The 13,105-nt window shown below is 39.7% G+C and overlaps 1 protein-coding gene across 2 annotated transcripts in view; it reads right to left on the bottom strand.

Moving 5' to 3' along the window:
• Positions 1–13,105, bottom strand: part of LOC308385446 (uncharacterized protein) — a 538,971-nt gene that overhangs the window by 357,936 nt on the left and 167,930 nt on the right. The window lies entirely within an intron of this gene.

Here is a 13,105-nt window from a genome sequence, read left to right as displayed (position 1 = left end):
TGTGTAAGCACATTGTGTGGGTCAGATCCAGGCCATACCAATTTTGCTATGAAGGAGGAAATTAGCTGTGAACATCCAAATCAATTTTTCCTGAGGATATTTAGTTTCTGTCAGAAACCTGAAATGTATTTCTGAAATGAGAAGTCATTGATCTTATAATGTGCACACTGGAAAATTAAAACTGTCAACACAAGACTTTATATTAATGTCACACCATCAAGCATTAGTAAAGTATTAGTAAATGTGTGTGTCTGTTGATAGAGGTTTTATTAATATTTATTTCATATTGTAATTCATGGTTAATTCAGAGAGTTACTAGATCCTAGTTAATTATTTTGACCTCATCTAAGGTGAGACCTATTTTTGCCTTATGAAGCATTTATTAATGAAAAAGTACACTTGAACAAGTGTCTGCCATCTTCACAACAGAAAAATGACACAGGCAAAGCACAGAGATACAAATAGTTTATGTCAGGTGTAAATGTAACCCACCTGAAGTTTGCAGAAAACTGAAATGAACTTAAGAAAGTCCAGACATGATTTAGCATCTGAACGATGTCCAGTATGCTTACAGTTATAGCTGGCTGATATTTCTGCAGGGAAATAAACACCTAGTTAGAGCCTGGAGTTCAGTCAGAGAATGATGCAGAACAATTTTAAGGTGTGTAAAATGGTTTTTATGATATTTTTATTTCAACATTTCAAAAACAAAACACAATATTTTGCGTGTTTTTTGCCGTTCTCGATTTTGTATATGGTTGTTTCTGTCTATGGTTGCTTTGCACCTCGTAACCAGTTTGATTGTGTAGTAAATTCAGTGTCTTTGCTGTCTTTCCACATGTTTGTACATTTTGAAATGCAGTCGGAGTTGTTTTTTATGTCATTGTGCTGTCTGTGTTTATTTCGTGTAGTCTCGTATGTAGTATGTTTTTATTCTTTTTTTGTACATGTTCCCATTTTGCTAACATATCAATATTAAAGTCACACAAAAACAAAAAGAAAGAGAGAGAAACATGTTGGTACATCTCAGGTTGGCAAAGTTGCGTCTGAACAAACCACAAGATCTGATTGCTCGGAACGTTTTTAGACTTGTGCAAAATGTTTGGAAAGGAAGCGTGATCATTAAAGACAGACAAAGATCTAACCAACGTTGTCACTTTTTATTTTTATGATTTTTAAGCATCATAATTGTATACAATGTTCTTAAAGGAATTTTCCAACCACTCGTTCATTAAGCAGTCACAGACCATCAAATTCAGAAAGATATTTCTCGCAAACCAACTTCCCACACTCAAATAATACACACAGAAATACATGAAAAGTTTTTGCAGAGAAAATCTAGAGCTCCCCCTTTGTCTCTCTCTCCTCTTCAGTCACTGCCAGAATGACGAAGGTGTGAAGCATAAAGTCTGTGGTGAAGCATCGCTGCCTGTCTGCTACATCAGTGTTTTCTTTAGCCTCACCTTTAAAGTCTTATTCATACCAGAGAACTTTCTTATTGTAACTTTATTATAACCTTTTTCACATTAGTAGATTAGGATTTTTACTCTTACCTGTAGAGTAACCCTGTATTTTATTCTTAGCGTCGACTTTCATGAAACAAATTGTTTTTAAGGGATCTTTATTTTTAAATGGAGTTCCAGCTTTTCCCCCTGCTTACTCTGTGTTTATGTGATTTAAAAAAATAAAAATAAAAAAGGTGTCTGGCACAGCTGTGAGTCATCATTATATTGTGCCTCTCCTATTTCAGACAGACGCATGCTGGGACCAAGCTGTGTAATTACAAGAGCTGACCGGGCAATACTGTACAAAGCAGTAAACAGTGTTAATAAAGAAACGTGCATTAAATGAGAAACGCTGTGTCCATGGTGCATGAGCTGTGTCCCCTACACTTTGGATGTCAGACCCACAGCGTATGCAGCAGAATGAAGCAGAATGGGTGGAGAAATACGCATCCCTTAACCCTTGGGATGGATTGATCTGGGTTTAATAAATTGTGTGGACAGTGTTTTGGGAAGTATCATGACAGGTGGTGTCTGTGCTGTCCTCAATGGTGAGCCAAGATTATCCGACACTGTACAGGGGAGGGGGGGGGGGGTGTGTCAGACTGCGTGTGTCAGACTATATGTGTTGTGCTTCCACAGTAGCTGCACCATTACACTGTCACTCTGGCTTCTTACATTACTGGTATAGCTCCAGCACTCTCTCTAGCACTGTGTTTGTATTGTTTCTTGTATTATATAAGTCTCATAATCATACAAAATGTGCTTAAAGAATTTTTCCAACGACTCATTCATTATGCAGTCACCCTATCACACCATCAAATTCAGAAAGATACTTCACAAAAAAAAAACACTTCTTACACTCAAATAGTGAAAAGAACAGGAAATAAACTATTGCTTCTATCTTATCTTTGCTTTACCTAGAAGCTTTCTAAGTTTCATTAAGACAGAAAGTAAGATAAATGTACCTTTGTACTACCATGTCAAATGTAAAATGAAGAAAGCAAAGTTAACAAAAACTGGAGAAAAATTAAACTGGAATAACCAAATAAAGTATTCACGGAAGAGGATTTACATTTATTAAGATTATGTTAAAAAACTCCTTTACTTCCCGAGATGCTCATTCACCATCTTCCTGAACCACGTTCTGTTGCAGTTCAACCATCGAATCAAAGATGCCAATGCCAAGATCGCCCAATGGTATCTAACCTCACAACAAATTGAAACAAATGAGCGTGCTGTGTGTGCAAAAGTGCGACAAAAAATGTCTGTCCTTTTATAAACTACACAGTAGTGCCGGTCATTAGCTGCTAGCTAACTGGGTAAGGCTGTCATGGGTCTGTAGTTCTGTCCAACTTTTTAGGGAACATATTTCATTTTAAAGTAAGTTCCAGGGATTTTTCCTGCCTTTCTGGAGGACTTATATTTCACTAAAATGATCCTTCAGCCCTCTCAGCAGCAGCAGCAACCCCCCAGCAGCAACATTGTAACCATCAGGCAAAATATAGGCTACGTTTGCTTTGCAATCATCGCCGCCTGATGATGGTGATATAGCACGATGTGATTCAGTATAACATTCGTGATGAATGCAGTTTGCTGTTATCCAGTCTGGTTCCATGTGCCCAATTTTAACTTTGAAAATCATCTCTGCACAGCTCTGCTCTGGCTCTCGGAGAACAATTTTAGGGTGTATTAAAAAGCTTTGGGCCATTTTTATTTACACATTAAAAACCACATCACAACATTGTGCGTGTTCTTTGTCTTTTTTGACTATGTCCATGGTTGTTTTCTGTCTGTCGTAGCTTTGCACCTCTTAGCAGGGTTGTCTGTGAAGTCATTTTGTATCTCTTTTCTGTCTTTCTACATATTTGTAGGTTTTGAATTTCTTTATTTTTATTGTTTGTGGAATCTTTAGTAATTTAAGTTGGATTTTTATTCTCGTTTTGTGCATGTACCCGTTTTGATAACCACAAACCACTAACCGACTCATACAACATATTTGGAAAGGAAGTGTGATCATAAAGACTGACAAACATCTACCAATGGTGTCATATCTGAAAACTTCCTGGCACATAGATGAAAAGAGTTACACCTTCCTATTTTGAGAGGAGCTGAGGAACCACATGGTTTATGATACAGAGAAAGAAATTTGATTCTGCACACTCATATTATTTATTATGAAACCTGCTTGATATTTTTTCAACCATTATTAATGGTTTCGTTCATATATTATGAGATGTAAGATTAGAGTTCATTGATCCCACGGTGGGGAAATTTGTAAGCATACAAAATGTGAACTTTTCAACCACTCATTCATTAAGCAGTCACCCCATCACACCATCAAATTCAGAAAGATACTTCACAAAAAACCACTTCTTACACTCAAATAATAAAAAAACTGAAAAGAAACTGTTACAGGAAAAATGATTCTATGTTTCTTTACCTTCTTTTAAATGTACAAAGATGCCTTTTGTCTGCCCTTTGCCTATGGTTAGATTAGTTTAGAATTATCTTTTTAGACTTTCTCAGCAAAGACATACTGTTTTGGGACATATTGTTTTAGATTGTTTTATCTCTCACAGCCTTCTCCCAGCTCTCTGCTGACGAGACTAGCGCCACATATGGAGTTGTTTATTTTATTTGTTTTGTATTTTCTTATCCTGTTCTCACTGTCTTTCCTATAAAAATTACCAAGCCACTGTGCATGGTGTGAGTTGTTCTTAGCAGCTCACCCGTGTACACGTTTGATAAAGAAAGTAACTTTGTCTCATTGTGTCTTTATTTCTCCTGGATCTTTTACAGAGTTTTCCCCCAACATTTCTTGGTCCTTCGACAGCCGGATCACCTCCATCGTGTCCCATCTCCGTGACCAGTCCACGTTGTTCGCCTGTCGACAGCCCACACACCAGGTGTGTGGAAAAAGACCAAGAGCGTTAAATTCGGGTCTTGGCCAACGTCTTAGAAAGCGACCCACGGTGGTGGGACCCGATCGAGGTGGACCAGACCCGGCGACACCGACCAGGTAGATACAGACACACTGACACAATCTTGCGTAAAAACGTATTTTAAATTCAGGGAATTTAAAATAGCGGAAGTAGCTCGTCGACTGGTAGCTCTGGGAGCTCGTCGACTGGTAGCGTAGCTCGTCGACTGGAAGCTTTGGAAGCTCGTCGACTGGTAGCTTTGGAGCTCTGGGTAGCTCCCCCAGCTGGGTCTAGACTGGGTCTAGGGAGTAAGTAGCTCTGGGAGCTCCCCTTATTATAAGGGTTCCGGTCGCGCGCGTCGAAGCTGTGAATGTATGTGTGTATTGTTTTAATTAATGGAGCAAGCTGAATTTTCACGGTCCAATAAGAGACTGAGCTGCTCCTACTGTGTTTTTCTTTTACTGCTATTCACTGACGTGCTGGTGAGTTGAGAGAACGGTCGAGTTCCGTCTCGTAAAGTTCACACCGCTTTTGGAAATAGTCCGAAAGTAGAAGGGCGTGTGAGCAACCACTCTCGTCTCTAATACCAGCGAAGGTGATAGCAGCTGTATTGTGTATATATTACTTAAACAAAAATAAGTAAATACATAAATAAGATGGGTAATCAAGCAAGTGAAATTAAAACTCACTCCTGCTGACGAGCAGTGGTGAGAAAAGAAAAGTCCAGACGCCGGACAAAAACAGTGTCTGTAAACTGAGAGATTTAAGAAAACAAAATATAAACAGTCAGAAGAACAGAACTCAACTGCCAGTTTAGTAAAACCAGAAGACGAGACACTGTGCAGTTCCCACAATCCTTTTAGTAAACCATCACTCACTCCTGCAGCCGCATCTGCAGCACCACCCATATCAGGAAGAACTTAATAATCCCTTATTAAGTGAAAACTAGAGATCACAGTAGTTTGAAGTAGTTTAAAAGGGTTGAAAACAGACCCCACTGAGTAGATATAAATATAAAAAGTACGAAACAAAGATGAACAAAGGGAAAATTACAGTAGAAATGATCTTTAGAGTATTTGACATTAATAATAGCAAGGACAACAACCTGTAAAGTGATATTAACAATGAAACACAGTTGGCATGATGACCATGCCCAGCATGTATAAAATGAATATAAAGCAAATAATTCACACGAAAATATTTTAATAAAATAAATAAGGTATATTAAGGCTGTGTCACTGTTCAGCCAAGGACAGTGTGTGAAAAGGTAACTGTCTCCACCCTGGGAAAAGGATGATTCTGCAGGTCATCTGAAGCCCTTGATGGATACAAAATAAAATATAAATAATATATTATAATAGAACTGCCTGGTCCGCCATGCAACAGAGAGAACAAATGTGACCGCTGATTGGATGAATTCAAAATTATCTGTTTGCTGAATAAGATGATCCTAACTATCAAATTGGCTCAGTAGTACTATAGTGGTACACACTGCTAAAATATTATAATATGCTATTGCTGTCATATAAGACAAAGAGGATAATATTAACAATGACAATATTAATATGAAGAGGCACCTTAATCTGTTATGTGTGGTGAATAATTGTTAAGCAGTAGTCTGCATCAAGCTTAAGGTTTGCTGAAACTCAGTGTAATGACATGTGAGATGAAGACAATACGGAGAATAACTAAACTAATGAAGTGCATAGAGGCACTTGACCAGCTTGAAACCTATCATCCTAGACTGACACATTGCTGAGATATAGAGCACACCTATAATAACAACCAATAAGCAAAACCCTGTAGACAACAGCTAAAACTACAGGATTGAGAAGCTGAATTAAATATGTAGACACTGCTAAGCTGATGAGCATGTTCCACATTTTCTTTTCTTTTTATTTATTTGTTTCTTTTAGAGCAGAAGCTGCTGTAACACACCCAAAGAAAGACTCTAGGTCTGACCAACCGTCTCAGTCGTGGGCAAAAAGATGTCAGTCAATAAAATTCTAAAAGATAATTTATTGACAAAAAATATATCAAGAGACAAAACGACACACTTAATATAAAATTCATAGCGCAAAACCAATCCATCCCAATCATATCTGATTTCATCACATTACATACCTGCACAGAGAGACAAAACAAAACAGCAGTGGTTGTAGTGTGGGCTATAAGTAGACCAGTGTATCAGTGCAATCAAGTACACCTGCCTCTAATTAGTCCAACCTCATTCCAGCCATTGGCTCACCAAAAATGTGACACACACAAAACCACTCCCAACCCAGTGCAACTTCACACAATAATATGGAGCTGAATTAACACAGGCACATTAGTCTACCATGTTACAAGCTGCATGCTATTACAAGCCAACATATGCAGACTTCTGCCTTGTTCGGGTGGCAGCATTTTTCTTTTTTCTTTTGTGTCCTGACACGTTTATGTTTTTTGTTTTTGTTTGATTATTTTGTTGGTTTTGGAAACGAATTTAAACGAACTTGTGACAATACTTGAGAATCACAGTGACACATAGTGATTAGGCATATGATTGAAAAATGCCTAGGTTTAGAGCTGTGAGCTATGAGCTGTGAGCAATGCAAAGTTAAATATATATATGTATAAATGGGAAACAACCCTAACTTCAAAGTTTGAAATGTGTGAGATCCATGAATTGTTTGAAAAACTAGAAATTATTCAAAACTGCCTTAAGTGAAAATGTAGTGTTGCATCTATTCTCCCAGACCAAGACGAACAAAAAAGAAGAAGCTTTCTGTAACTTCAAAATAAGGCTGACTGTTGACAATAGACTAAAACACTAATCCACAGGTGGCTATCAGGAACAGAGAGGCGAGCAAAGTCACAAACACTAAGGCTGCAGACAGCCACGCAGAAACAGCAGATAACATAGAGACAACGCCTGCTAGAACCATGGAGAGGAAGGTCACTTCCCACGAGATTGTAGGAGTAGAGGACAAATTAGTTGTAAAGTCAGCTTCAGGCCACACAACTGTACAACAATTAACTGCCCTTTTAGAACTAGTACACACAGCAAGTGGCCGCAGGTGCTTTATTAAATTCATATATGACCCGTTGTGTCCAGTAAATTTGCTAGGTAGAGACGCTCTGACAAAACTTAAGATAGCAGTCATGCCATTCTTTTCTGGTATTACACCTGAGTGCCAGAAACCGACCGAGTATCACAACATTCTGAGATTTAAACAAACTCCAGGCCCAGATCCACCTTATGATCAGCAAGTGTGGAAGCTAGGAGAACAGCATTTGACTTTACAGCACAGGCCGAAATTGTGTAGGTTACGCAGTAACCACAGATAGTAAAATAATGGAAGCAAAACCATTTTCTTCTTCATGTTCTGCACAGAGCGCTGAGCTGATAGCTGTGATACGCGAAAGCTAAATACAAACATACATACAGACAGCCAGTATGTTTTCTCTGCTGTGCATCATTTCGCAAAGCTCTGGCAAAACAGAGGAATGATTACATCAACCGGTAAACCAGTCCAGCATGCAAGCCTCTTACAACGCCTGCTGACTGTAATAAATTTACCACAACAACTCGCATTGTGTAAATGTGCAGCACACAAAACTGATAGCTCTTTTATTACTACAGGCAACAATTTTGCTGACAGAGCCGCAAAACAGGCGGCACAAAAGACAAACATGACATTGATGGCAGTAAACACACATCAGATTCCACTGGATGTGTTGCAAAGTGAACAAAAAGCAGCGAGCACAGCAGAGCAGGCAAAATGGCTAAAACACGGTGCAGTTCTGACAAACGATTTAATGATGTGTTATGGCAAGCCAGTGTTGCCAAAATCGCTCCACAAGATGGCGGCATTAGTGACTCATGGCTGTACGCATTTGTCATCGGGGGGAATGACCTGTATTGTCAACTCTCATTTTTACACTGTAAATTTTGAAACTTCAGCAAAACAATTTGTCAGAACGTGCATGACGTGTCAAAAATATAATGCTCAGGGTAACCTGCGACCACAAAGAGGCCGTTTTCCAACTCCGCCTCATCCTTTTCACACAATTCATATGGACTTTATTGAGCTAAATGAATGCCAAGGGTAAAAATACACCCTAGTGGTTATAGATGTATTCTCAAAGTGGCCAGAAATCTATCCAGTGAAAAAGGCAGATGCAATTTCAGTAGCAAAGTGCCTGTGCAATCACTTCATACCCACATATGGCATCCCAGCTTTGATACGATCAGACAACGGCACTCATTTTGTAAATGATGTCATCACTAAGGTCTCTGAAGCACTCGGTTTCAGCATAAAACACCACTGTGCTTATCACCCTCAGAGCGCAGGCCTTGTAGAGAGAACTAACGGCACTATAAAACAAAGGCTCAGGAAATGCATGGCAGAAACAGGAAGGCCGTGGCCTGAATGTTTGGGTTTAGTGAAAATGTGGATGCGCTTAACACAAGGCTCCCATAAACTAACTCCATTTGAAATCATTCATGGCAGGCCGTTTCCACTGCCTATTACCAGTCAACCAATAGACAAAGCAATCAGAGAAAACACATTAGCAGAATGGATGTCTAAGCTGTTAGAAAACAAAGAGATCATTGTACATAATCAACAACCTGATGATGTTTCTCCAGTGTCTTGCAGACTAAAGCCCGGTGACTGGGTTCTGATCAAGGTGCTCCAAAGGAAAAACTGGAGCACACCCAGGTGGGAGGGGCCATACCAAGTCCTCCTCACTACACCGACCGCTTGCAAAATTGCGGAACGACCATCCTGGGTCCATCAGAGTCACTGCAGGCGAGTCAGTGAAGCCATCTAAACACAGCTGACGGCAGGCGTGCCTACTTGTTGTGATCTCGCCCGGTGGAGGGGTCAGCTTTCCTGGCCGGGGGGTCTACTCGCGACAGGAGGGTGTGTTCCGTCGTCATGAGGTGGTGGCTCTTATCAACTGCAGCGGCCCTGACCATGGCCGGGCTCCTCATCTTTGCTTCCGTGAGGGACAATAAGTCACGCTACATGGAGAAAAGGCAGACACTGTATGACAAAGGAAAGTACACCAAGTTTCCCCATGGCTATGCCACTAATTTCTGGTGGCAGTTTATGAACACTACAGCTTACTTGAATAATAAAACTGACTGCTATGCAAATACATATACACTTTCTGCCCACCAAGGAACGAGAGGAAGTGTATGGACTGTTCACTCAACGAAACCTGTGCCAGTAACGCGACACTGATGAGCCTCAACTGTCGCTCTGACTACAGCTACCGAATGCCACTACAAACAAAGACTCAGTACCAGACAGGATGTGCACGGACGGCACCCAGCAGCAGAGGAACCAGAGTTTTGGCTGACTGGTACTTCCTATGTGGCAACAAGGCTTATCTGTCACTCCCTGAAGGTTGGGGAGGTCTGTGCGCCCTGGTGGAATTATCAGATCACGTTTTCTTCATGCAAAGTGTTGCACATCACCCAAGCAGCCGGCAGAGACGTGAAGTGGACATCGCCTCCCCCAATTCTTTCGGCATTACCGTGGACACTGGAGTGCCGGGAGAGTTTCGCATCTGGGGAGGAGGAGTGAAATTCTTACAGAGCTTGATCCCCGGCATTGGAGTTGCCGAGGTGCGGGATCACGTGGAAATCAACCGATATGCTCTGCTACGACACATCAACTTAACTAAGACCCTGGGAACCGCCTTAGCAGGAGAACAGCAGGCCATCAGAACGATGGTGCTGCAGAACAGACTGACACTAGACCTGCTAACAGCATCACAAGGAGGAGTTTGCAAGCTGATCGGGGAAACATGTTGCACTTTTATCCCTGATGGATACGAAACTGGAGGAGACATTTATGAAGCTTTGCAGAATTTGACCGCTCTGCAAAAATATGTCACTGAACACACACCTGGAGCAGCTACAGCACAAAGCTGGCTGGACTGGCTGTTCAGCGGTTCATGGCTGGCTGCTGTAGCAAAGCCATTTTTCCTTCTAGGTCTCATCATGATAGCACTGCTCATATTAGTGTTGTGTGTGTTGCCATGCCTAAGAGTAATGATTTCACAGATGATAACAACTACAATGACTGCTTATGTTGCCGTGCCTGAAGAAGAACAACATCCCGTTGCAATTCTGTTAGAGGAGAACTTGTACTAGCTGCTAATAAATGACGTGGTGATTAAAAATGACTTGTCAAGTGATCATGCACTGATTAAAACATTAGTAGGTTATGCAAGTTTTCATGCTTTTATTTTTTTTTAAGTCTTGACTTTTAAACATAAAGTTTTTCATTTTAAATATAAAGTTTTCATGCTATTATTTTTTGAAGTCTTCAGTTTTAAACATAAAGTTTTCATTTTAAATATGAAGTTTTCATTATTTTACATATAAAGTTTTCAATTTAAGGTTTGCATCATTTTAAATATAAGGTTTTTATCCTTGTATTTTTTGAAGTTTTCATTTTAGTTTTCATCCTTTTATTTTTTGTAGTTTTAGTTTTATTATTTTTTCTTGTTTATTCCACTTGTTATTTCATTTACTATGATTTTCATTTACTATGTTTTTCTTTTTATTTTGTTTTATTCTTTAGACCAAATGACTGCCATTTCTGCTATGATGACATTTTGAAGATTTTGGAAATTAAAAATTGCCTAACATACTTAATAAATGATTTTCATAGACAATTGTTGTATACATTTAAAATAAGTTAAACAGGGGGGAATGTTACAGGAAAAATGATTCTATGTTTCTTTACCTTCTTTTAAATGTACAAAGATGCCTTTTGTCTGCCCTTTGCCTATGGTTAGATTAGTTTAGAATTATCTTTTTAGACTTTCTCAGCAAAGACATACTGTTTTGGGACATATTGTTTTAGATTGTTTTATCTCTCACAGCCTTCTCCCAGCTCTCTGCTGACGAGACTAGCGCCACATATGGAGTTGTTTATTTTATTTGTTTTGTATTTTCTTATCCTGTTCTCACTGTCTTTCCTATAAAAATTACCAAGCCACTGTGCATGGTGTGAGTTGTTCTTAGCAGCTCACCCGTGTACACGTTTGATAAAGAAAGTAACTTTGTCTCATTGTGTCTTTATTTCTCCTGGATCTTTTACAGAGTTTTCCCCCAACAGAAACTATTCCTGTTATCTTATCTTTGCTTTACCTAGAAGCTCTCAAGGTTTCGTTAAGACAGAAAGTAAGATAAATGTACCTCCGTACTACCACGTCAAATGAAGGAAGCAAAGTTAACAAAAGGTGCAGAAATATTAAACTGGAGTAAACAAAGTAACCAAATAAAGTATTCACGGAAGAGGAATGAGACAAAACACGTTTTACATTTATTAATATTATGTAGACAGGTACACTGAGCCTTCCTCTCGCTGAGCTGTGGGCCACGTGGGGAGATTATCTACAGTGAAGAGTTACAGCCTTTTATGCATGTGCTACTAGGGAGGATTTAAGGCCTGGATAAAAGTCTTTTATCCTTTGCATCGGGAAAACAGTTAAAATGAAAGTGTGGACTTTTTTAGCTAGCTCCTCATTTTACAGTTCTGGACTCAGCTTTGCAGTCTCATACATCACAGCTGCTGGCAGCCTCGCCTCTGTCAGTGGGCCCCAGGGTGGCTGTGGCTACAATGTAGCTTGCCATCACCAGTGTGTGAATGTGTGTGTGAATATGTAAAGCGCTTTGGGGTCCTTAGGGACTAGTAAAGCGCTATACAAATACAGACCATTTACCATTTAAATCAGATGCTGCACCGTTTTCTTTTTTTCCTCATTTATTCACTTTTTATCAACACGCCTGTACCACAACATTCGCTTTCCTCGGAGCATCATTCCCCCCTTCCTTCTTTTACGTCTGTCTGCATGTGACTGACAACATGGTGCGCCCATCAAACTACATTCTCTGCCTGCATGGATTCTCAGCAGAACTGGCTGAAGATTCCGTCTCCCTGATGGCACAAGGAAGTAGTTTGTTCGCAAACAACACATTACTCCACTGCAGACCAACGTTGTGTCCTCTATGCTTGTTTCTAGTGTTGAGGTCATAGTGAGAGCAATGTTTTACTCTTTCTTTTACTCTTTTACTCTTTCTGCAGCATTTTGGATTAGCTGAAGGCTTTTCAGTGAGTTTTTTGGACATCCTGATAATAATGAATTACAGTCGTCCAGCCTGGAAGTAATAAATGCATAAACTAGTTTTTCAGCGTCACTAAGAGACAGGATATTTCTAACTTTAGAGATGTTGCACAAATGGAAGAAAGCAGTCTTACATATTTGTTTAATATGTGCGTTGAAGGACATATCCTGGTCAAAAATGACTCCAAGGTTCCTCACAGCGTTACTGGAGGCCAAGGTAATGCCATCCAGAGTAGGAATCTGGTTAGATACCATATTTCTAAGACTTTCAGGGCCGAGTACAATAACCTCAGTTTTATCTGAATTAAGAAGCAGAAAGTTAGCGGCCATCCAGGTCTTTATGTCTTTAAGACATTCCTGCAGTTTAACTAATTGGTGTGTGTTATCTGGCTTCATGGTCAGATAGAGCTGTGTGTCATCTGCATAGCAGTGAAAATTTATGCTATGTCTTCTAATGACGCTGCCTAAGGGAAGCATGTATAATGTGAACAGAATTGGTCCTAGCACTGAACCCTGTGGAACTCCATAATTAACCTCAGTGTGTGA

This window comes from Rhamphochromis sp. 'chilingali' (genome assembly GCF_963969265.1).
Source record: "Rhamphochromis sp. 'chilingali' genome assembly, chromosome: 18".
Classification (NCBI taxonomy): Eukaryota; Metazoa; Chordata; class Actinopteri; order Cichliformes; family Cichlidae; genus Rhamphochromis; species Rhamphochromis sp. 'chilingali'.
This window is presented reverse-complemented; position numbering and strand designations above follow the sequence as displayed.